Genomic DNA, 333 nt, shown 5'->3' with positions numbered 1-333 from the left:
TTTTAATATTTCCATCACAGCAGCTTTCTACTTGTACTGCCACTGACCTCAAGTTCTTGCTGCCTGCAGGATGCTTTTTTTTAAAAAAACCCAAACCTGTGCAGCTGCTATAGCTATGCCATAGTAGCCCTTTGAGCCTTGAGTGCCAGTGGCCAGTAGCTGTATACTGAAATCCTTAAGTACATTTACCAAATCTCCAAAGACATGACAAAACTCTCTAGTGAATAGCTTGACTTTCTATCATGTGCTACCAGTTTTACAAGGGAAGGGATTAAAAAAATCAGGACCTGAATAAAACACAGCGAAGGATTTGTCATACTTCAAATTTCTTTT

The sequence above is a fragment of the Geospiza fortis genome, unplaced genomic scaffold (genome assembly GCF_000277835.1).
Source record: "Geospiza fortis unplaced genomic scaffold, GeoFor_1.0 scaffold403, whole genome shotgun sequence".
NCBI classification, from domain to species: Eukaryota; Metazoa; Chordata; class Aves; order Passeriformes; family Thraupidae; genus Geospiza; species Geospiza fortis.
This window is presented reverse-complemented; position numbering follows the sequence as displayed.